This window comes from Bos indicus x Bos taurus, chromosome 6 (assembly GCF_003369695.1).
Source record: "Bos indicus x Bos taurus breed Angus x Brahman F1 hybrid chromosome 6, Bos_hybrid_MaternalHap_v2.0, whole genome shotgun sequence".
Lineage (NCBI taxonomy): Eukaryota > Metazoa > Chordata > Mammalia > Artiodactyla > Bovidae > Bos > Bos indicus x Bos taurus.
The window spans coordinates 16,218,827-16,242,678 of NC_040081.1; the positions used below are offsets into that span (position 1 = coordinate 16,218,827).

The 23,852-nt window shown below is 38.3% G+C and overlaps 1 protein-coding gene, 1 non-coding gene and 1 pseudogene across 7 annotated transcripts in view; 2 read left to right on the plus strand and 1 right to left on the minus strand.

Moving 5' to 3' along the window:
• COL25A1 (collagen type XXV alpha 1 chain) overlaps window positions 1-23,852 on the plus strand; it is a 516,002-nt gene that overhangs the window by 9,162 nt on the left and 482,988 nt on the right. The window lies entirely within an intron of this gene.
• On the minus strand, window positions 20,723-21,277 carry LOC113894040 (annotated as a pseudogene).
• Window positions 21,852-21,923, plus strand: TRNAS-GGA. The gene has a single exon. It is a non-coding gene; the product is annotated as a tRNA-Ser (tRNA).

The window sequence follows — 23,852 nt, forward strand, 5'->3', positions numbered from 1 at the left end:
GTTCAAAGCCAACTGCCTGGCATGTTTGAATGTCAAGATTAGGTTTAGGGATGGAGAAGGAGGGCATTGCTTCATTGACAAGATTAGGTGAATGGAGGGCTAGTGGGGAACACGCCAGAATCAGGACTCTTACAGTTCAAGGGGACACTATTTTCTGCAGGGGGAGCCTCAGTAGACACTCATCAAAATGACATCAATCTATGTTATCTTGAGTGGATACCATCTAAAACCTATTATGAAAAAGTGTTTTTAGTTCCTCCTTCCATTTAATGGAGGAGGAAATGGCACCCCACTGCAGTATTCTTGCCTGGAAGATTCCATGGACAGAGCAGCCTGGCAGGCTACAATCCGTAGGGTCGCAGAGTTGGACATGGCGGAGCAACTGAGGATGAACTACTTCATAAAGGCTACTTGGTGGTTTGCTGGGAGCTGAGAATATGAAAACCATGTTATGAGTCAGTCTGGGTTGACGCAGTAGCCCAGCTAAACCCAGAATCATTCCCGTCCTCCCTGGTTTGCCAATACATGTCAAGTTCCATGCAGTGATTTAATGCACCATGATACTTAACACCTTTTTAAAGAATTTGTGTTAAAAATGATTGTGGCACACCCAGATAAGCTTTAGACATGCATTGTTACTGTTTCATTTGGATTGTGTTCGGCAACCTTGCAACGTAAAAATGTTTTATGGTCAACTTTTAAAAAGGAGGAGATGCTTTAAGTGGGAGGCAAAAGTAATTGGAAATTCACTTATGACTTAAAATTGAGCACTTTTCACTGGTATCATGTATTTCTTCATAGGAATATTCCGTGTTTAAGTAACAGGATTCCTTGAAGAAATGCCACCAGAGGGCAGGCACCTTCCCTTTGTGACCACTAGGAGGAGAAACTGAGCTGAACCAGTGGGATTGTCACCTGCTTCTCACTTAAATTCCTAGTAGACTTCTACCTCTCAAATTGTTTACTATGGAAAAGTTTAATGGACTCAGTATAATTATTAATAATGATGAAGTTTAAATCTATCACTTTGTTGTTTTGCTATTTATCCCATTAGATCTTTGTTTCCTTTTCCCATTTTTCTGCCAATAACCCATGGATTTTTAAATAAATGCTTTGTCTAATTTCAAAAAAAAAAAAAAAAGAAAAAAGTTTAATGGAAGGAACAAGTAACCTCTTCCATCTGTATTTGAAGACTAGGCTGTCTTATCAGCTTTAAGATATTTAAAATAATCTAGTAAATTGCACTTTTGTATTAGTCAAAAATTTAGTTATTTAGTAGATAAATTCACATATATGAACTTGAGGCTGGTATTCCAATAACTAGAATAAATGAACTAAATGTAATTGAGCTTATCAGTTGAAGATTTTGTGCTTCTATTTTGTACTTTCTCAGAATCAAGAATTGTTTGGAATTGCTATCATGCTTTTGACATAATTTCGTTTGGAGGCTCCATTTCAACTTCAGTCATCACATAATACGTTAGTTGGAATGTGTTCTTAATTTTTGTCATACTGTGCCTCTTAGTCTGATTGGTTTGTCTGATTTTCCAGAAATGCCAAAAACTATGTGTTCATTTGGATAATCATAATTTTGATTTTGGGCTTCTTCCCAGGTGACTGAGTGGTAAAGAATCTGCCTGCCAATGCAGGAGTTGAGGGTTCGATTCCTGGGTCAGGAAGATCCCTGGAGAAGGAAGTGGCATCCCACTCCAGTATTCTTGCCCGGGAATTCCTACAGATAAAGGAGCCTGGCGGGCTACAGTTCATGGAGTTGCAGAAGAGTTGGACAGTACTTAGTGTCTAAACAACAATAACAATTTTGATTTTAGGAGCTCTAGGCTTCTGGATTATGTACACAAAGTTTTTATTTTTATATTTTAAATGTAATCAGCACATATTTAAATATTGTTTTCACATTTAGGCTAAGTGAATGAATTATAGCCCGCCCTAGCTTGTGCATTATGATAATATAGTCAGAATATGTCACTTCCACTCCAGTATTCTTACCTGGAGAATCCCAGGGAGACAGGAGCCTGGAAGGCTGCTGTCTATGGGGTCACACACAGTTGGACATGACTGAAGCGACTTAGCAGCAGCAACAGCAGAAATAGGTCTGATTGTGGCAAAGGTAAAATGTATTCTTCTTTCCTCAAATATTTCAGATGTAAGGAGAGTGAGAAGGGAGAAAAAAGCCACCTATATCCTGTAATCTCTTGAAATCATATCTCTTTACCATCATATAGCAAGCTTGGTACTTTAGAGTTCCTATTATAAATCTGGACAATGGTTAAGAGAGTAAGAGCAATTCTCTCTGTCTCCAACATCCTCTTTTACTCTTGCAGCAGCTAATGGGAGAGAAAAATCTTGTAGAAGTCTCTCCATCCAGTCAATTACAGAGCCAGAATGGTGGTATTATTTTTGATCCTTTATATACTAAAGTCAAATGTGCCTGGAACTTTGACACAGTTCTTTCTCAATATTCCTGTATCTTTAGGTCAGTTCTGACAGTTATTAAATGTAAGTTGTTTGTATTACCTTTCTAGGAATTGTGAAACTCCAATTTATGTCTTCAGTTCAGTTTAGTTGCTCAGTCGTGTCTGATTCTTTGCGACCCCATGGACTGCAGCACACCAGGCCTCCCTGTCCATCACCAACTCCCGGAGTCCACCCAAACTCATGTCCATTGAGTCAGTGCTGCCATCCAACCATCTCATCCTCTGTCGTCCCCTTCTCCGCCTGCCCTCAATCTTGCCCAGCAGCAGGGTCTTTTCAAATGAGTCAGCTCTTCGCATCAGATGGTCAAAGTATTGGAGTTTTAGCTTCAACATCAGTCGTTCCAGTGAACACCCAGGATTGATTTGTGTCTTAAGGGCTCCAAAATCCAGCTGGCATTTTAAAAATGTGCATGACATGATCATAAGATAACACATTCCCATAAACCACGGAAAAAAAAACAACCTTTTGACCTGAAAGTCATATAGAATTGCTGGCAAATTCTAGGGCTTTGCCAGTGAACTTTGGAATACTAAAAATCATCTTTCTACTGAAAAAAGTAGGGCTTGATGTCAGAGCAGACAAAGTTTGAATGGACACAAGAATCTTAAATAGATGCCTTTCTGAGGATGGTTATCAACCTGGTTGGATGTCAGATGAGTTAAGTGTGTCAAGGGTCATGTGTCTCTCATGGGCAGATCCTAATGCTAATTACTATGTGGTTTCACAGAGTAATTGCAGTCGACTTCCTGAGGGAGTGGGTTGGGAGTCCATTTCTACCAATCTCATTTATAAGCTCCATGGCTGGGGTTCTGGTTTGTATCTGTGTATCTCTAGGGCTTATTGTAGAGTTCTCTACAGAAAGTTAGCTATAAAAGTTCATAATGATCATAATGAAGATCTGTCAACTTGATTTGGTTGAGAACTTTTTTTGTGGTTTATCTCTACGTACACTAATTATCCTTATCCCTATGCTTTTTAAACATTTTCTCTGAGGATTTTCGGGGCCAAAGCATATTAAAGTTAATACAAATCTTAGAGGTCAAGTGGTTCAGGGGTTTTCCAGCATTTCTCAAAGAGCCTGAAACTTTAGAAAAAAATGAAATCTTATGAGGAAATCCAGTATATAAAGTTGTATATAATGTTAGCCACGCACACAGTGATTAACCCTGGAGGTCAGAGGAGACAGAGGCCAAAACCTTATTTGATCTTTTTTTCCGTTGCTCACCTCACTCCCCCATAGTGGCCCCTGAAGAACTCCAGAGAAGTTTAGAAATCCTTTGGTTTCTGTTAATAGTTTACTCAAAGGCCAAGCCCCAGTGTGATCCCAGCTCCTGTGTTTAGACACACCATGTGTTTGTCGATACATAAACCCTCTCCAAAATTCTGTAACTAGAAACTTTACAAGGAAGGATGGAAACAAAACTGTATATTAAAAGGAATGGAATCCAGAAAGGACTATTAATAAAATATTGTCCTGTAATAGTTTTAGTAGTCTAGCAAAGGAGATGTAATAATAGAATTAGCGCTGGAAAGCTGTCAAAGTGCATTGTGTAACTGAGCGTGGGACTGTGTGTCAGGAAATCATCTCATCCCTTTTCTTAACGTCGCTTATTTTTTAAGCTTCCAAGTCGCAGTATTGTTGTTTTTCTATGACAGTTTTGTGTGTGTGTGTTTTCATATTTTTCCCTATGTATTTTTACTTATTCTGTAATTTTGGATATGTCTATGAAGCTTCCTCACCAAGTTAGAACAATCCATTGCCTATTTTATATATGTATTTAAAGCAATTGATTTTCTAAACTAATAGTGAATACTTGGTTTGCAAAGTAGTATACAAAAGATGGTGATGGACAGGGAGGCCTGGCGTGCTGTGATTCATGGGGTCGCAAAGAGTCGGACACGACTGAGCGACTGAACTGAACTGATAAAAAAGATAACTATCCCCAAATTATATTATTTATAGAAAATTTATATTGTGGAAAAGTTGTCATTAAAGATACTTGTAAGATCTTTGAGACTGTCTTTTTGATCTGATTCTTATTGTGTTAAACTGATGTTTATGTATTAAAATTTAGATTGACAGGGTAATGTGAATATGTGAATTGCACATCTGTGTTTAAATAATAATAGGAATTAAAAACATTGTAGCCAATGCTGAAGGGATATGTGTAATACTTTTCAGGAAGAAAGTGTAAATCTAGGTACAAGCATTCTGTAGCAAATACTGCAAAAATAAGTTTGAAAGACTGAACTCTTCCTCCCATTGAAATGAACATGCAGTATCATCTGCGGTGCTGTTAGCTGTACTGAGTAGCTAGTCGTGGACAGTAGTTTGGTCAAGTGCAACACCTTGAGTGTCTTACTGGGCAGATAACAGAATGACAACTGTACATGTTACTGAACTTTGGTGAGCAGTTTATTTTCTCCTTAATACCCTATGGGCTTTCAGGAAGTCTGGAAGAGAAAAATGACTTTTCTTTTTTAAATGACTTTGTAGTTACTTTGTCTTTTGAGAGAAGACAGAGCAGCAAAGATAGGCTGACCTGGTACTAATGACTGGAAAGACCATTTATGCCAGCCAAAGCTACCATGAGCTGTAAAAAGTCTAATCAAACTGTATTCCCTGAATTTACTGTCAAAATGGTAGAGACATACTGACAACCTCCCAGGTGTTTAAGCAGTGAGCTTGACAGCGTGGCTTAGTATTGCTATACATGTTATGCATCTGAAAGTTTTTAATAAAAGAACTCTAGCATGGAGAAATTACACATGTAAAGGAGCGAGGGCCTTTATGTTCTTGTATAGTTTCCTTCTGTGCATAGTTATTTAATGTTCTAGATTTCCACTATTTCTGAGGATACAGTCCTGAATATTGCTTTGGTTCTGCAATCAAGTTCTGTGTAAGGAATGCTATGTGTTGGTAGTAAAAATTTATGTTATTAATGCCAGTTTTAGAATGCTAAAAAGTTAATTTTAGAAAAACTTAAAAAATTTTAAATCTATTTATGGCTGTGCTGGGTCTTTGTTGCTGCATTGGCTTTTCTCTAGTTTTGGTGGGCGGGGATTACTCTCTACTTGTGGTGAATGGGCTTCTCATCGCAGTGGCTTCTTTTGCTGTGGAGCAGAGGCTCAATAGTTGTGGCATACGGGTTTAGTTGCCCCATAGAGTGTGGGATCTTCACAGATTAGGGATCAAATTCGTGTCTCCTGAATTGGCAGGCAGATTCTTTACCACTAAGCTACCAGGGAAGCCCCCAAAAGTTAAGGCAGAAAGTATCCTTGAGTTGAGACGTCTGAGGTATACTTTCTGGTTTTTGAAGTCTCCATTTTTGTTTAACTGTAATGCTATACGACTAGCATTTTGAATGTTCACACTGCTTTTGCAGTTATAGGATGTGGTGAGATTAATAATGTTCATTGAATTCCTAAAAGCCAAGAATGAATGCAGCAAACACACCCAGAGACATGTGATTCTCTATCAGGCTATATCCATGAACAAGCATTGCCCTAAAGTGAGCTGTTGTTGGCAAATAGAATGGACAAGGTTATCTTTGGGGTGGAGCCATGTATCTGTGAAACTGCAAAAATAGAGGATCTTCTATGTTCTCAAATAAAAGCTCCCATTCTAGTCAAACCTCTCTTCTCTCCATCCTCTCTTCTTCTCTAGCATGAATATAACTCTATTTTGCCTCTATTCTATAGATGACACTTTACCTGGCTTATAGTCTGCCTCTAAATTGACCATTCAGAAGCTTTGTTATCCTTAGGTCCCCAAACCTCTAGGCGTTTCCTGGGCAATATTATACTTGTGATTAAATCCAGCAACATAACTGAGAAAACATCAATGGCAAATGTCAGTATTCTATCAAATTTCAGAAAGTAACTGCTTCCCCAAAATTACTGTTAAAAGATAAATTTCCAAAAAAGGTAAAATCAATAAACATGTGTTAAGGATTTTACTTGAATCAATAAAGAAGTAACTGGTAAGATGTGATAACCAGTTCAAAGTAGAATTTAAAGACAGATACATTTATAGATCTAGAATATTGAAACTAATATATAAATGGAGGGAGAACTGGACTTTTTCCTCAGTAAGGGAGATAAATCAGTTGCATGCAGAATTTGCATGTCTATAGACAACAGTTAATTTTTTTAATGCACTAAGTTTTTTAAATTGGAGTTTAGTTGTTTTACAGTGTGGTGTTAGTTTCTGCTGCACAGCTAAGTGAATCAGTTATATGTATACATAAATTCCCCTCTTTTTTGGGTTTCCTTTCCATTTAGCACAGAGCATTGAGTAGAATCCCCTGAGCTGCACAATAGGTTCTCATTAATTATTTATTTCATACATAGTAGTGTATATGTCAATCCTAATCTTCCATCTCACCCACCCCTCCTTCCCTTCCTTCAGTTCAGTTCAGTCAGTCGCTCAGTCGTGTCCGACTCTTTGCGACCCCATGAATCGCAGCACGCCAGGCCTCCCTGTCCATCACCAACTCCCAGAGTTCACTCAGACTCAGGTCCATCGAGTCAGTGATGCCATCCAGCCATCTCATCCTCTGTCGTCCCCTTCTCCTCCTGCCCCCAATCCCTCCCAGCATCAGAGTCTTTTCCAATGAGTCACCTCTTCTCATGAGGTGGCCAAAGGACTGGAGTTTCAGCTTCAGCATCATTCCTTCCAAAGAAATCCCAGGGCTGATCTCCTTCAGAATGGACTGGTTGGATCTCCTTCCTTAGTGTCCGTTTATTTGTTCTCTGTGTCTGTGCCTCTGTACATCTGTACCATTTTTCTAGATGCCACATGTATGCTTTAATATATGATATCTGTTTTTCTTTTTCTGAATTTACTTTACTCCATATGACAGTCTCTAGGTTCACCCATGTATCTAATTATGTGAGTTTGTTATTAGTTATCTACAACTTACAGCATTCTACAATAGCTTCCAAAGAATCGGATAAGTGGGACAGGTGTGCTCTAGATTATGCAGAAAACTAGATTACTAGTTTTCTGTTGGAGCATATGTTTTCCTCCACGTTACATGAGAGCAACTTCACAGGAAAAAATTCTTTTAGGTTAAAAAAAAAATGGTTTTTTACACTTCAGTGTAGTAATGGTTGTTTATTTTCTGTCTTTATCCTTGTTCTTATCTTATGGGTTGTGTGGTACTCAGTTTTCTTATTGTTGCTAAAATTATGTAAAGAACAGTTCCTTTCAGTTTGACTTTAAATGCTTCATTTACTAGACCCTTGGTGGCAGTGTTGATTGCTATGCCTGTATTACTAGTATCCTGGACATAAGTGGCCTTTAAAATGGTAACGCTGAAAATTTGTTTAAGGGAGAAACCACTTTGGAAGACTCAGTGTCCTGTGTTTGGGTATCAGTGAGTAGTTCTTCTAATGTAAAAGGAGGAATTGCTGACCTTGCTCTTGTGTTTTGGGATACGATGCCCAGGCATTATTTCTACAGAGACCACATTTGCTTGGTGTGAGCATGTGGCTGGCTCTGGGGTTCTGTGCTGCTATTTTGGACGTCCTGGCTTTGACTTCAGTTATCTTATTTACTAGTTTGGCTTTTCACTGGGCACTCCAACCAATTCCCTTCATATTCATTCATGTGTTTCCAGTTCAGATAGCTGTCTTTAGTCCATACTGGGCTTCCTTGGTGGCTCAGATGGTATAAGAATCTGCCTGCAATGCAAGAGACCTGGGTTCGATCCCTGGGTTGGGAAGATCCCCTGGAGTAAGAAATGGCAGTATTCTTGCCTGGGAAATTCCATGGGCAGAGGAACCTGGTGGGCAACAGTCCATGGGATCGCCAAGAGTCAGATATGACTGAGAGACTAACACTTTCACTTTCTGAGATTTATTTCCTGTTCTTGGCCAGTTACCTCTCCTGTTGTCTCTGTTTTGTTTGATCTTCCTTCCTTCTCCTGATACCTATGGACACTATTCACTTACCATCTCAAAGAGCTCAGCCCTCAGCTGCCCAGGGGTATAGACACTCTTCTCTGCTCCAGCCTATTTCAGTTGCTTCTACCTTTTGACTAAGCCCACTGAACTTTTGGCAGAAGAAGGACTGAAGCTATATAATGGCCCTCCCATATGTTCTTGGAAGAAAGTGTGTTAGAATAGGGGCTGGGTGGGTGGTGACACATTGAACTACATGGTGATTGGCCAGCTTTTTTGGTAGGGAAATATTTACCTTCTTCAGAAGCAGTTTATGTTCTGAGAGTCTCCTATTACTAGATGGAGGAGTGAGTTAATTATAAATATTAAATATTCTGTATATTAGTATGTAAAATTTCTATTTTATAGGTAGTAACTGACCTCTGGTATTACCTAACTCCAACCATCTCTGACAAAGACTAAGGGATCGTGTGTACAGTAGTCTTTAAATGTCTTTTTATTCAACTAATAAAATATATATTGCCATTTACTATGAATGACACCCTGTGCCATATGCCTTACTATTTAAAGAAATAAGTAGGCTGCTGAACTCTTACAAAGGAACAGTGGTGTTGAAACGGCAGACTGGACTACAAGGGAAGTAAAAGCTAGAAAAATATAGCCTGTAGCCAACTGTATCTAATTTTAATGGGTTTAAAACTACAATGATAATTGGTATTTGAACTCATAATTCTAGTTCATTTACTTTTCGTGAATTCAAAAATAGCAACATGTTATTAAAGAAGTTACTTGGATTTTTTAAAAAACTTCTTCTAGAAAATGGAAAAGTTCTCTAATGAATGTTGTGATACTTTGGAGAAATGCTGGCTACATGCCAATTAGGTGATTTTTCTCAGGATAAATTATCTCTGTGAGTTAGTTGTGAGGTCAAGTGTAATGTTTTTAACCCTTCGGCAGGTTGCTTTCCATTGGCAGTTATTTTTACGGAGACTTGCAGGCTTTCGTAAAAGTCAGTTCAGATTCTATGGCCATGTTTTCTAGTGAGGACAGAATCTCTGGGACTTGGCTAGACTCTTGGCTTTTAAAGAACAGAGTCCATTCAGGTGGCCTTAAGGAAACAGGAGTGCAGGGATTCTGAGCTTTGTCACTGTTTACACTGTGGGCTGGATAATTCTTTGTTGTGGGGTGGTCCTGTGCACTGTGGAATGTTTAGCCGCATCCCTGGGCTCTCCTCACTGGATGCTAGTTGCACTCCCTTTCTAGAATACAAAAAATGGTTCAACATTGCCAGATGTTCCCCAGGGGTCGAAATCACTGCCAGTGATTGCAGGATGCGATTGTGTGCTCAGACGTGTCCGATTCTGTGCAACTCCATGGACTGTAGCCCGCCAGGCTCCTCTGTTCATGGGATTCTCCAGGCAAGACTACTGGAGTGGGTTGGTTTTTCCTCCTCCAGGGGATCTTCCTGACCCAGGGATCAAACCCGCAGCTCCTGCGACTCATGCGTTGCAGGCGGATTCTTTACCACTGAGCCATCTGGATACCCAGTGAGTAAGGAAGGCAGGAATATCAGCTCCACAGCAGGCTCCTCTAGAAGAATAGGAGATGGAAGGTGATCAGAACACTCAGGACGTATTAACAGTATCATCCCCTCATCTGGAGGCGGCCAGTGTAGGACCCTCTGAGCTTTAAGCATTCTATCTCTGCTTCTACTGCTTTTGTCAAGGTTGCTCTCTTCTCTCCTCCTTGTGGTAAGAGAGAAAGTATTGCCCCAGGTCGACCTCCTTCTTTGTGTTTGATTATAGCATTGTTATTATTATTAAAATCATACATACATATGACACGACAACAAACAAACATTTGTATGGCACACAATGCCTCCCCCAGAGGAGTCTGCTGTTACTAGTTTGTTGTGTATCTTCCCAATACAAACTGATTTACATCATTCTTTTTCAAGGCTATAGAGTAATCTGTTGTATAGACATACCACAATGTATACAATAAGAAGACAGATCACTTAAAAAAGTTTAGACATTGCTTCCTAGTTCTTTTCCTATTTCCTGAAGGAAGATTGCTTTGATTTGTACTTTTATTCTACGCAGCCTGATGCTGTACATGTGGCAGCTTAATAAATACTCATGGATGAAAGGTATTCAGTTCAGTTCAGTCACTCAGTCGTGTCTGAGTCTTTGCGACCCCATGAACCGCAGCACACCAGGCCTCCCTGTCCATCACCACCTCCTGGAGTCCACCCAAACTCATGTCCATTGAGTCAGTGATGCCATCCAGCCATCTCATCCTCTGTTGTCCCCTTCTCCTCCTGCCTTCAATCTTTCCCAGCATCAGGGTCTTTTCAAATGAATCAGCTCTTCGCGTCAGGTGGCCAAAGTATTGGAGTTTCAGCTTCAACATCAGTCCTTCCAGTGAACACCCAGGACTGATCTCCTTTAGGATGGACTGGTTGGATCTCCTTGCAGTCCAAGGGACTCTCAAGAGTCTTCTCTAACACCACAGTTCAAAAGCATCAATTCTTCTGTGCTCAGCTTTCTTTATAGTCCAACTCTCACAACCATACGTGACTACTGGAAAAACCATAGCCTTGACTAGATGGACCTTTGTTGGCAAAGTAATGTCTCTGCTTTTTAATATGCTTTGTAGGTTGGTCATAACTTTCCTTCCAAAGAGTAAGCGTCTTTTAATTTCATGGCTGCAGTCACAATCTGCAGTGATTTTGGAGCCCCCCAAAATAAAATCTGACACTGTTTCCACTGTTTTCCCATCTATTTGCCACGAAGTGAACGTTGAGCTTTAAGCCAACTTTTTCACTCTCCTCTTTCACTTTCATCAAGAGGCTCTTTAGTTCTTCACTTTCTGCCATAAGGGTGGTGTCATCTGCATATCTGAGGTTATTGATATTTCTCCCGACAATCTTGATTCCAGCTTGTGCTTCCTCCAGCCCAGCGTTTCTCATGATGTACTCTGCATATAAATTAAATAAGCAGGGTGACAATATACAGCCTTGATGTACTCCTTTTCCTACTTGGAACCAGTCTGGTGTTCCATGTCCATTTCTAACTGTTGCTTTCTGACCTGCATACAGGTTTCTCAAGAGGCAGGTCAGGTGGTCTGGTATTCCCATCTCTTTCAGAATTTTCCACAGTTTATTGTGATCCATGCAGTCAAAGGCTTTGGCATAGTCAATAAAGCAGAAATAAATGTTTTTCTGGAACTCTCTTGCTTTTCAGTGATCCAGCGGCAATTGTTGGCAATTTGATCTCTGGTTTCTCTGCCTTTTCTAAAACCAGCTTGAACATCTGGAAGTTCATGGTTCACGTATTGCTGAAGCCTGGCTTGGAGAAATTTGAACATTAATTTACTAGCATGTGAAATGAGTGCAATTGTGCAGTAGTTTGAGCATTCTTTGGCATTGCCTTTCTTTGGGATTAGAATGAAAACTGACCTTTTCCAGTCCTGTGGCCACTGCTGAGTTTTCCAGTGATATGCTGATGACAAATATTTAACAACTGCTCTAAAAAAAGAAGCCCCAAGTTATAGCATTTGTAGATTTCCAAGATGTGAATATCCCACCAGAGTCACTTGAAAGCTAAGAAAGTGACATTAGGAAGCGTTAAGTTTGGGTGTTGACTAGTTTTGTTTTTCATATAATTTATCTCATTGTAAGGTTATATAGTTTAAATTCTAATAGTGACTGTTTTAACAATAAACTTCCTAAATCCTGAAAAGTGAAAATTGGATTTCCCCGAGTCAGTATCCAGTACCCATTGGCACTGGTATCCCTGATTCCATATAGAATGTATTATGTGGTTCTTGATAATGTCTCCAAACGGTAATGCTGTTTTTGATAGTATTTTAGAATCTCAGTGTTGTGAAGATCTTTAAAGGCTATCCAGACTTAACATTGTACCTGATACTTGAATTCCCTCAGTGACATTTTGACTAAATGATCATAACTCATTATTATTTCTTGAATAGACCATTCAGTCTTTGGACCAGTTTATTACAAAGCTTCTTCTGTTTGTTAGGTTAAAATTCATCTTTTGGGCATTCACCATTTGATTCTGTATACCATCCCGCCCTGCATCATAAAAAAGAATTCAAATACCTCTGTCTTGTGACAACTCGTCAAATATGTGAAATCATCTATTCTAATTTCTTATTGAGAGTTTTGTTCTAAAATGCCATTGACTTATTGAGACATTTCAGGGTGTCTGCTTCTTCCTTAAAATGTTGCACATTGATTTGAATAAAGCCTCAGATGCCTGGTGGTCATCTGTGAGGAGGAAAGAGAAGAAAACTTCCCTAGTTTTATATACTCTACTGTAAATGCAGCCTAATATGACAGTACTTTTCTTTCTGGTTCCATAATTCTATTAACTGACACTGAGTTTAATATTGATGAAAACCCCTAAGTATTTTTCACATATGCTTCTGTTAAGGCCTGTCTTTCTCACTCTTGATTTTGCAGTTTTGGTTTTTTGGGGAGTGGGGAGGCAAATCAAGACTTTCTATTGTATTCACTAGATTTTCATCTATTTTTATAGACCCAAATCCCAGCCTTTCAGGACTTGCTGGGATTGTGATTCTTTCAATACATTTCCAACTTTTCTTGGCTTCATATGATCTGGAAATTTGATGAACTGACCAACATGGTTTTCTTCTGATTCTGTGATGAAATGCCCAAGCTTAAGAGAGCTCAGGAGAGAACCAAATGGCTTTCTAGTAGTCTTTCCCTTTTGCTTACCATTCATCTATTTATGAGCAGCTTAGGAATTGTCTTTATAACAATGATCCATGTGCTCTTGTCTTTTGTTTATCTCAATGTGTCCAGCTGTGTTCCCTAGAACACCATTTCTTCTTCATGTTAGCAAACAAGTTTCAAGACAAGTTAGAGATGCACTGAGTAAGCAGATTTATTTACTGTAGGATATGTGTATTGTGATCTCCAAAATGGGGAATATAATGTATCATGTTTTAAACATTTATGGTCATGAAACACTTTTCTGTTTAGATAAAATTATATGTCTAAGAGCCACCTGTTCATGGGTGGATAAATGCTTTCATTAAACTAGCGTGTTCTGTCTTCAGATTGGAGTGTAAGAGCCACCTAACAGCATTCAGATAACTTAAAACATTCTTCTTACCAAGTATAGCCCTGGTGGCCCAGGTAGGTCTCCTGCCTGCAATGCAGGAGACGTGGGTTCAGTCCCTGCAGTTGGGAAGATGCCCTGGAGGAGGGCATGGCAACCCACTCCAGTGTTCTTGCCTAGAGAATCCCATGGATTGAGGAGCCTGGTGGGCTTCAGTCCATGGGGTTGCAAAGAGTTGGACACGACTGAGCAACTTACTGATCTACTACATAGTATTTATGGGTTACAGGTGTACAGTATAGTGAGTCACAATTTTTAAAATTATAGTCCATTTGTGGTGGTTATAAAATATTGGCTATATTCTCCATGTTGTATAATATATTCTTGTAGCTTATTTTACACCTAGTAATTTGTATCTCTTATTCCCTTACCTTTATGTTGCTCCCTTTCCCCATTAACAATTTTTCTCTTTTTATGCCTTTTGATTATTTTTAAGTTATAAAAAATAACTTCACAGTGAATAATCTTATATCTTTATGCCTTTGTGTGGATTGCCTATATTACCTATAAGTAGAATCGGTAATTCAAATATTATGAATGTTTCTACATCCCATAATGCATATGAATTACATAGAAAGTGAATAAAAGTGTTGCTCTCTTGGCGCCCTCTCTAGCATGGTAGGGAACTCTTGAAGTGGGGTGGTAATACAACCATAGTAAAAGGAATTAGGAAATGGTATTTTAAAATATTTAAAAATTCTTCTTGATTCTATTCTTAAGTGAAATCTCCTCATAATTCCTTCCAAAGTCTGTTCATTTTTTCACCCTTTAGCTTAAGTTTAGTTTTTGTGCTATAAATGGGAAAATATTGTAGTTTTGTAAGTACAAAAGAGTGAGTGCATGCTGTTACTTCGGTCATCTCTGATTCAGCAATCCTATGGACTGTAGCCTGCCAGGCTCCTCTGTCCATCGGATTCTCCAGGCATGAATACTGGAGTGGGTTGCCATCACCTCCTCTAGGGGATCTTCCCCACCCAGGGATCGAACCCATGTCTCTTATGTCTCCTGCATTGGCAGGCGAGTTCTTTACCACTGAGCCACCAGGGAAGCCAGTAATCTGAATATAATAATCATTTCTGAAGCACTTGACTGTTTTTGAAGTTTTGTCCTGAGGCTTTGCAGAAACTTTGATTTCTGTTGCTTTTATTCATTGGAAAGATGGATTTAAAATGCAGCCAGAAGCCTATCAACATTCTACTGTATTTTTGAATATTTGAAGAATTGCTTAGTATGAACTTTATTCTTTATATAAAAACAGGATTTCATGGAGAGGTGAACTAGTTTCAAAAATATATTTGAAGCAAAAACATAATTTAACAGTGTGACTCATCAGTTTCCCATTAGGTTGGTTTTCTGTTGCCTGCAAGATGGCATATTGACATGTTCTGGAAACTCAGTGAGAATACATGATTATATTAATGGAATTGCATTTGACTGTCACTTAGAAAGAATGGTCCCTGTTCTAGAGGTTTTCAGAGAAGAGAAGTGTTTTTAAGGAAGAAAGTTACTAGAGTGACTAGGAAATGGGCTTATATTACTACAAAATTGAGCTATAGTCTTAAAACAAAACACCTTCTTTTTTTTATTTTATTTTATTTTTAAACTTTACATAATTGTATTAGTTTTGCCAAATATCAAAATGAATCCACCACAGGTATACATGTGTTCCCCATCCTGAACCCTCCTCCCTCCTCCCTCCCCATACCATCCCTCTGGGTCGTCCCAGTGCACTAGCCCCAAGCATCCAGTATCGTGTATCGAACCTGGACTGGCAACTCGTTTCTTACATGATATTTTACATGTTTCAATGCCATTCTCCCAAATCTTCCCACCCTCTCCCTCTCCCACAGAGTCCATAAGACTGTTCTATACATCAGTGTCTCTTTTGCTGTCTCGTACACCGGGTTATTGTTACCATCTTTCTAAATTCCATATATATGCGTTAGTATACTGTATTTATGTTTTTCCTTCTGGTTTACTTCACTCTGTATAATAGGCTCCAGTTTCATCCACCTCATTAGAACTGATTCAAATGTATTCTTTTTAATGGCTGAGTAATACTCCATTGTGTATATGTACCACTGCTTTCTTATCCATTCATCTGCTGATGGACATCTAGGTTGCTTCCATGTCCTGGCTATTATAAACAGTGCTGCGATGAACATTGGGGTACACGTGTCTCTTTCCCTTCTGGTTTCCTCAGTGTGTATGCCCAGCAGTGGGATTGCTGGGTCATAAGGCAGTTCTATTTCCAGTTTTTTAAGGAATCTCCACACTGTTCTCCATAGTGGCTGTACTAGTTTGCATTCCCACCAACAGTGTAAGAGGGTTCCCTTTTCTCCACACCCTCTCCAGCATTTATTATTTGTAGACTTTTGGATCGCAGCCATTCTGACTGGTGTGAAATGGTACCTCATAGTGGTTTTGATTTGCATTTCTCTGATAATGAGTGATGTTGAGCATCTTTTCATGTGTTTGTTAGCCATCTGTATGTCTTCTTTGGAGAAATGTCTATTTAGTTCTTTGGCCCATTTTTTGATTGGGTCATTTATTTTTCTGGAGTTGAGCTGTAGGAGTTGCTTGTATATTTTTGAGATTAGTTGTTTGTCAGTTGCTTCATTTGCTATTATTTTCTCCCATTCTGAAGGCTGTCTTTTCACCTTGCTAATAGTTTCCTTTGATGTGCAGAAGCTTTTAAGGTTAATTGGGTCCCATTTGTTTATTTTTGCTTTTATTTCCAATATTCTGGGAGGTGGGTCATAGAGGATCCTGCTGTGATGTATGTCAGAGAGTGTTTTGCCTATGTTCTCCTCTAGGAGTTTTATAGTTTCTGGTCTTACGTTTAGATCTTTAATCCATTTTGAGTTTATTTTGGTGTATGGTGTTAGAAAGTGGTCTAGTTTCATTCTTTTACAAGTGGTTGACCAGATTTCCCAGCACCGCTTGTTAAAGAGATTGTCTTTAATCCATTGTATATTCTTGCCTCCTTTGTCAAAGATAAGGTGTCCATATGTGCATGGATTTATCTCTGGGCTTTCTATTTTATTCCATTGATCTATATTTCTGTCTTTGTGCCAGTACCATACTGTCTTGATAACTTGGCTTTGTAGTAGAGCCTGAAGTCAGGTAGGTTGATTCCTCCAGTTCCATTCTTCTTTCTCAAGATCGCTTTGGCTATTCGAGGTTTTTTGTATTTCCATACAAATTGTGAAATTATTTGTTCTAGCTCTGTGAAGAATACTGTTGGTAGCTTGATAGGGATTGCGTTGAATCTATAAATTGCTTTGGGTAGTATACTCATTTTCACTATATTGATTCTTCCAATCCATGAACATGGTATATTTCTCCATCTATTAGTGTCCTCTTTGATTTCTTTCACCAGTGTTTTATAGTTTTCTATATATAGGTCTTTAGTTTCTTTAGGTAGATATATTCCTAAGTATTTTATTCTTTCCATTGCAATGGTGAATGGAATTGTTTCCTTAATTTCTCTTTCAGTTTTCTCATTATTAGTATATAGGAATGCAAGGGATTTCTGTGTGTTGATTTTATATCCTGCAACTTTACTATAGTCATTGATTATTTCTAGTAATTTTCTGGTGGAATCTTTAGGGTTTTCTATGTAGAGGATCATGTCGTCTGCAAATAGTGAGAGTTTTACTTCTTCTTTTCCAGTTTGGATTCCTTTTATTTCTTTTTCTGCTCTGATTGCTGTGGCCAAAACTTCCAAAACTATGTTGAATAGTAATGGTGAAAGTGGGCACCCTTGTCTTGTTCCTGACTTTAGAGGAAATGCTTTCAATTTTTCACCATTGAGGATAATGTTTGCTGTGGGTTTGTCATATATAGCTTTTATTATGTTGAGGTATGTTCCTTCTATTCCTGCTTTCTGGAGAGTTTTTATCATAAATGGATGTTGAATTTTGTCAAAGGCTTTCTCTGCATCTATTGAGATAATCATATGGTTTTTATTTTTCAATTTGTTAATGTGGTGTATTACATTGATTGATTTGCGGATATTGAAGAATCCTTGCATGCGTGGGATAAAGCCCACTTGATCATGGTGTATGATCTTTTTAATGTGTTGTTGGATTCTGATTGCTAGAATTTTGTTAAGGATTTTTGCATCTATGTTCATCAGTGATATTGGCCTGTAGTTTTCTTTTTTGTGGGATCTTTGTCAGGTTTTGGTATTAGGGTGATGGTGGCCTCATAGAATGAGTTTGGAAGTTTACCTTCCTCTGCAATTTTTTGGAAGAGTTTGAGCAGGATAGGTGTCAGCTTTTCTCTAAATTTTTGGTAGAATTCAGCTGTGAAGCCATCTAGACCGGGGCTTTTGTTTGCTGGAAGATTTTTGATTACAGTTTCAATTTCCATGCTTGTGATGGGTCTGTTAAGATTTTCTATTTCTTCCTGGTCGAGTTTTGGAAAGTTGTACTTTTCTAAGAATTTGTCCATTTCTTCCACGTTGTCCATTTTATTGGCATATAATTGTTGATAGTAGTCTCTTATGATCTTTTGTATTTCTGTGTTGTCTGTTGTGATCTCTCCATTTTCGTTTCTAATTTTGTTGATTTGATTTTTCTCCCTTTGTTTCTTGATGAGTCTGGCTAATGGTTTGTCAATTTTATTTATCCTTTCAAAGAACCAGCTTTTGGTTTTGTTGATTTTTGCTATGGTCTCTTTTGTTTCTTTTGCATTTATTTCTGCTCTAATTTTTAAGATTTCTTTCCTTCTACTAACCCTGGGGTTCTTCATTTCTTCCTTTTCTAGTTGCTTTAAGTGTAGAGTTAGGTTATTTATTTGACTTTTTTCTTGTTTCTTGAGGTGTGCCTGTATTGCTATGAACTTTCCCCTTAGGACTGCTTTTACTGTGTCCCACAGGTTTTGGGTTGTTGTGTTTTCATTTTCATTCGTTTCTATGCAAATTTTGATTTCTTTTTTGATTTCTTCTGTGATTTGTTGGTTATTCAGCAGCGTGTTGTTCAGCCTCCATATGTTGGAATTTTTAATAGTTTTTCTCCTGTAATTGAGATCTAATCTTACTGCATTGTGGTCAGAAAAAATGCTTGGAATGATTTCTATTTTTTTTGAATTTACCAAGGCTAGCTTTATGGCCCAGGATGTGATCTATCCTGGAGAAGGTTCCATGTGCACTTGAGAAAAAGGTGAAATTCATTGTTTTGGGATGAAATGTCCTATAGATATCAATTAGGTCTAACTGGTCTATTGTATCGTTTAAAGTTTGTGTTTCCTTGTTAATTTTCTGTTTAGTTGATCTATCCATAGGTGTGAGTGGGGTATTAAAGTCTCCCACTATTATTGTGTTATTGTTAATTTCTCCTTTCATACTTGTTAGCATTTGTCTTATGTACTGTGGTGCTCCCATGTTGGGTGCGTATATATTTATAATTGTTATATCTTCTTGGATTGATCCTTTGATCATTATGTAGTGACCTTCTTTGTCTCTTTTCACAGCCTTTGTTTTAAAGTCTATTTTATCTGATATGAGTATTGCTACTCCTGCTTTCTTTTGGTTCCTATTTGCATGGAAAATCTTTTTCCAGCCCTTCACTTTCAGTCTGTATGTGTCCCCTGTTTTGAGGTGGGTCTCTTGTAGACAACATATGTAGGGGTCTTGTTTTTGTATCCATTCAGCCAGTCTTTGTCTTTTGGTTGGGGCATTCAATCCATTTACGTTTAAGGTAACTACTGATAAGTATGATCCCGTTGCCATTTACTTTATTGTTTTGGGTTCGAGTTTATACACTGTTTTTGTGTTTCCTGTCTAGAGAATATCGTTTAGTATTTGTTGGAGAGCTGGTTTGGTGGTGCAGAATTCTCTCAGCTTTTGCTTGTCTGAAAAGCTTTTGATTTCTCCTTCATACTTGAATGAGATCCTTGCTGGGTACAATAATCTGGGCTGTAGGTTATTTTCTTTCATCATTTTAAGTATGTCTTGCCATTCCCTCCTGGCTTGAAGAGTTTCTATTGAAAGATCACCTGTTATCCTTATGGGAATTCCCTTGTGTGTTATTTGTTGTTTTTCCCTTGCTGCTTTTAATATTTGTTCTTTGTGTTTGATCTTTGTTAATTTGATTAATATGTGTCTTGGGGTGTTTCTCCTATTAAACGCTACAACATTCAAATCATAGGGGTTCCAGAAGAAGAAGACAAAAAGAAAGACCATGAGAAAATACTTGAGGAGATAATAGTGGAAAACTTCCCTAAAATGGGGAAGGAAATAATCACCCAAGTCCAAGAAACCCAGAGAGTCCCAAAACACCTTCTATTAATCTCTTTACTTTAGTTGTTTTTGTTTAGTCCCTAAATTGTTTCCAACTCTTTTGCGATCCCATGGACTGTAGCCCACCAGGCTCCTCTGTCCATGGGATTTTCCAAGCAAGAATACTGGAGTGGGTTGCCATTTCCTTCTCCAGAGGATCTTCCCACCCCTGGGATCTAACCCATGTCTCCTGAGTCTCTAACACTGGCAGGCGGATTCTTTACCACTGAGCCACCAGGGAAGCCCCTTTACTTTAGTGTCGCTCCTTATTAACTAGCTGGGCATAATCTGTTAATCCAGTATTTGGGGGGAAAACAGATTAATAACCATTAAGAACTTGGAAGTGGCCTTTCCCATTGAAAGCTATTGTACTTCATGCATATAAAAATATGCTTTGAGTAGATTATTAGTTGTGACCATTACGGGACCAAGTTGCCCCTTTAGGGCACAGTCAGCTCAGATCCACGCGCCTTCCAGAGTGGACACTCAGGCCAATTAAACATTCCAAAGGTGGCTTGAGATATGGAGTACTAGTCCGTCCTTGCAAAGTTAGAATTTCTACTGTTTGATTAAAAAGCAATCTAAAAATGTCAAAATAACTGTTCTTCCCACACCTCCAACTTTAAAAAATACCTCATTTATTTGGAACCTAGGTTTTCTTTCCTGTTTTTGGAAAAGAGAAAAATTCTAAAAATATAGCAAGCTGATGTCAGGGATTTGTTCAAGACAGCAATTTTCAGGTCGTGACATAAAGTCAATTCATAGCAATCTCATAATCTATAGTTGCTGGGTTTCATTCTTAATCACAAAAGAAAAATTAAACAATGTCTTAAAAAGTCGTAGGTTTTTTCAGTAGGTCTTTCTACTAGTGTTTGGTGTAAGAGGTCTTCTGACTCTGATTATTGAGATTTTTAGTAAAGCCAACACAGAACAAATGAAGAAAATAACCGACACTAGCCTTGACATCAACATGCGCTTCAATCATGGTCTGCCGTTTTTTTTGATCATAGAGTACATTTTTTATAAGTAAGATCCATACCACAGAAGTTAGTCATGCAGTTTTTTTCCTCTGAACATCCTCAGTAATTCTCTTGGATTTTCTGAATGCAATTATCATCCTGCAGATCAGCAAGGCTTGTTTCAAAAACATGACCCTTGAGGCCATCAGGTCAATTTTGGTTTCTTGAGTTCTTGTGACTAGTGTTTTCCATAGTTCTCATAGCTCGTGCTTTCATGTCCTACCAATCTTTTTTAGAAAATAGATCAACCATTTTCTTCTTGGCTCCGTTTTTTCTGCCTTCCGTAAGGCTTTTGTTCTTGCCAGCCGCCATGGTGCTGCTCGCAGAGCCAAAAGGGTGTGTTTCCTTTAAAATTGATAAGATTCAGGTTAAGCATTTTTGGCAAGAATATTTTATAGGCAATACTGTCTCATTCTTTGTTGCTTTAACAGCTAAATACAATTCCACTGAATGGATGTATAATTGAAACAAGACTGTCAATGGATAAACATTTGGGTTGTTTTTCACCTTAAAATATCTTTTCAACATAGAGTAATGCACTTTGGTAAAGAGAGGAGAATACTTAAAATTTGCTCATATTTTCATCTTCTTTGTTCAGGCCTGTTGAAGTGTTTAATATCTGTGTGTTTTCTTCGGTCCTAAAGCAGACCCAGAGAGTGAGCGTTCACTTGTGTGAAAGACAACAGTTTAAGGTCAATGAAAATGTTTGAATCTCAGTGTGATTATTTAGGCTGTTAAAAGGATCATCACCAAAGAAGAAAGTGTTTTTGCATTGGCTCTGTTCTGAAGGCTTCTGTGAGAATATGCTTGCTCTGAAGCAGGGGGGTGTAGGTCAGTTTGTGGAAGACCTCTATGAAAAGTAGCTTCTTCATAAGATGATGTAGACCCTTTGCTAGCTGCTAGACCCTGGCACATCTTTCAGTACCCTTAGAATCATTAGATTGGGATTTCTTTATTAGATCTGACTAAGGGGCTTCCCTGGTGGCTCAGAGGTTAAAGTGTCTGCCTGGAATGCAGGAGACCCAGGTTCAATCCCTGGGTTGGGAACTTTCCCTGGAGAAGGAAATGGCAACCCACTCCAGTACTCTAGCCTGGAGAATCCCATGGAGGGAGGAGCCTGGTAGGCTACAGTACACAGACTTGCAAAGAGTTGGACACGACTGAGCAACTTCATGACACAACAGTGATTCATGTTTGAACCCTTAATTGTAGGATTTTTTTTCATAAGTGGTCTGTTTTTTAGAAAACATTTTTTTTAAATATCTTTTATATTAGATTATTTGCTTTTATACACTTTTTTTTAACTTTTCAAGAACTCATAGTTTGCTTTTAATTATGAGAGAGGTATATATATATATATATATATATTTTTTTTTAATCACAAAATTACCTTCTTAATGGATAAACACTAAATCAGTTGCATTCCTTGGTCCTTGACTATGAAAATCTCATAACTACAGTTTAAAAAGATTTTAAACTTAAACATTAAACCAGTTGTAACAAATTGGAGGATTAGTTTACTTTCTTAAAAAAAATCATTTGTTGAGAGTTCTTCAAGGGAGGTGAACCCCTTGTCCAAGTCACCAAATTCTTCATGAACAGAATTGAAACTGAAAGGTAGTCCTTGGGGGAAATATTCTTATTTTAACTACCTCATTAAGAGAAGGCTGTTTCTCATAATTAGCCAGACCTAAGGACTCAGTATAGCATATTGTAAATTTTCATAAGAAATGCATTTCTTATATGTATGATAGTATATTTAGTTCTTTAGAATTCTGTAAGAACTGATAAATGGCCATTCAGTTCTATAAAATAGCTTTCATAGGAAGAACATAAAAAACATTTCTCAAGAAACTATAGGACTAAATTTAAAAAAATATATAGTTTAAGGCATCTAGCCTTTTTCTTTGATGAAGCTGCCAAATATTTATTTCAGTATACCATTTAAAAATATACCAGAAGGACAAACACCAATACAGTATACTAACGCATATATATGGAATTTAGAAAGATGGTAATGATAACCCTGTATACGAGACAGCAAAAGAGACACTGATGTATAGAACAGGCTTATGGACTCTGTGGGAGAGGGAGAGGGTGGTAAGATTTGGGAGAATGGCATTGAAACATGTGAAATGTCATGTATGAAACGAGATGCCAGTCCAGGTTCAATGCACGATGCTGGATGCTTGGGACTGGTGCACTGGGACGACCCAGAGGGATGGTATGGGGAGGGAGGAGGGAGGAGGGTTCAGGATGGATTTTCTTTTAAAAATTTAAAATAAAAAAAAAAAAAAGAAGGTTCACACCAAAAAAAAAAAAAATATATATATATATATGAAATATGAATGCTAGACAGAAGATATAATCATTGTACATTTATAAAGTCCCATAGTTGCATGCTGTCTGACTAGTAGACTATAATGGGTTTGAAAATGAATAGATCAAGTTCTATTATTGTGTTTGCAGAGAGGTGGCCTGGATTGATGTGCTGATTCAACTCAAGTTCATTAAAATAACAGCACATATTGAGTTTAGAAAATACTCACATGCAAGTCATGGTGTAACATAATGATAATAAGATATATTAATTGGGCCAGAAAAACTAATATTGAACTGCAAGAAGTAGAATTGTTGCAGGAAAGGGGACCCCTTCCAGGGCCCTAAATTGGGCTCTTGTCTAACACTTGGAAATGAATTGTCCGAGGAGACACATGTGCTGACAAAGCAAGAGATTTTATTGGGAAACAGCACCCGGGTGGAGAGCAGTAGGGTAAGGGAACCCAGGAGAACTGATCTGCCATGTGGCTCACAGTCTCGGGTTTTATGGTGATGGGATTAGTTTCCAGGTTGTCTTTGGCCAACCATTCTAATTTAGAGTCTTTCCTGGTGGCGCACGCATCGCCCAGCCAAGATGGATGCTAGCGAGAGGGATTCTGGAAAGTGGACGGACACGCGGTGTCTCCTTTTGACCTT